Source organism: Mus caroli, chromosome 3, assembly GCF_900094665.2.
Source record: "Mus caroli chromosome 3, CAROLI_EIJ_v1.1, whole genome shotgun sequence".
NCBI lineage: Eukaryota > Metazoa > Chordata > Mammalia > Rodentia > Muridae > Mus > Mus caroli.
In genome coordinates this window covers 100,339,247-100,340,405 of record NC_034572.1, presented here as the reverse complement: position 1 = coordinate 100,340,405, position 1,159 = coordinate 100,339,247, and the positions used below count along the sequence as shown (strand labels likewise).

At 31.1% G+C, this 1,159-nt stretch overlaps 1 pseudogene; it reads right to left on the bottom strand.

Annotated features, from left to right (window-relative positions):
* Positions 1-1,159, bottom strand: part of LOC110291503 — a 23,284-nt pseudogene that overhangs the window by 4,949 nt on the left and 17,176 nt on the right.

Sequence of the window (1,159 nt, the reverse complement as noted above, 5' to 3'; positions counted from 1 at the left end):
AAATGTAATTGAGGAAAATACGTAATAAAAAATATTAAAAATTAAAAAAAGAAAGAAAAAAAGGATATAGAAAAGAAAATTAAGTTAATGTACTTGCTCATAATCTAAATAAAATATAATACTCATAATATATTTTAATACAAGTAATATGAATTAGTAATACTACTGCTGCAAAAAAGACATGAGCTATTAAATGAAAATATCAGTGTTAGGCATGTAACACTTCTAATACATTATTTTTGTACAGTCATCAGAGACAGCAAAAACAATCCAGCATATTGCAAATGCTCTAGGATGTTCAACATAACTTGATGCTAAAACCGTACTGATGAACAATGCACATTAGCTGTAGACATGGAGAAATCAACCTGAAACTTATGGTGCAATCTCTCTTCCTACCAGAAACCTACATCATGACCAATATATAAGGTAGGCTTCTGAGGTTAAAAGACACCAATGGTCTTACCCACACCATAAAAGTTATACACTAATGGCATTATCATTATAGAGGTAATAACCTGCTTACTGAATTTGTATGAGGCTGAACTTTGGGTCTATTTTATACTTGTCACAGTAATTCAACCTAAACATTCATGCTTTAGAAACTCACAGGCCCAACATGGAACCAACATTTCTTATTTTGCTAGATTGTCATAGTATTAAACTCTCATTCAAATATGCTAATGTTTCCATAGCTGTATGATGCTCTAGAGTTTTTTTTCCAGAATATCTGCTCTTTTTGAATAAAAGTTCTTAATTCATACATTCATTATTGGTTAAAGTACAGAATCTTAAGTAAGTATGGTTTCTCAGCTATAGGCATGACATTTCTACTAACATCCCTCATAGTCAAGGTTTAAAGAATATGATACAAGAGGGTTTAGAGAGAATTTACTGCTGATAAAGTAAGGAAGGAATATGGAGAAATGATGATTTCTTCACCATATGTGGCTGATGGAAACATCTCCCTGATGACGAAAAATGTTGAACATTTGTTTAGGTGCTTCTCACTCATTTGATATTACTCAGTTGAGAATTCTTTGTTTAGTTTAATACCAAATTTTTAAAGGGGTTATTTGGTTCTCTGGATTCTAACTTCTTGAGTTTTTTGTATGTATTGGATATTAGCCCAATATCAGATGTGGGATTGGAAAAAAAA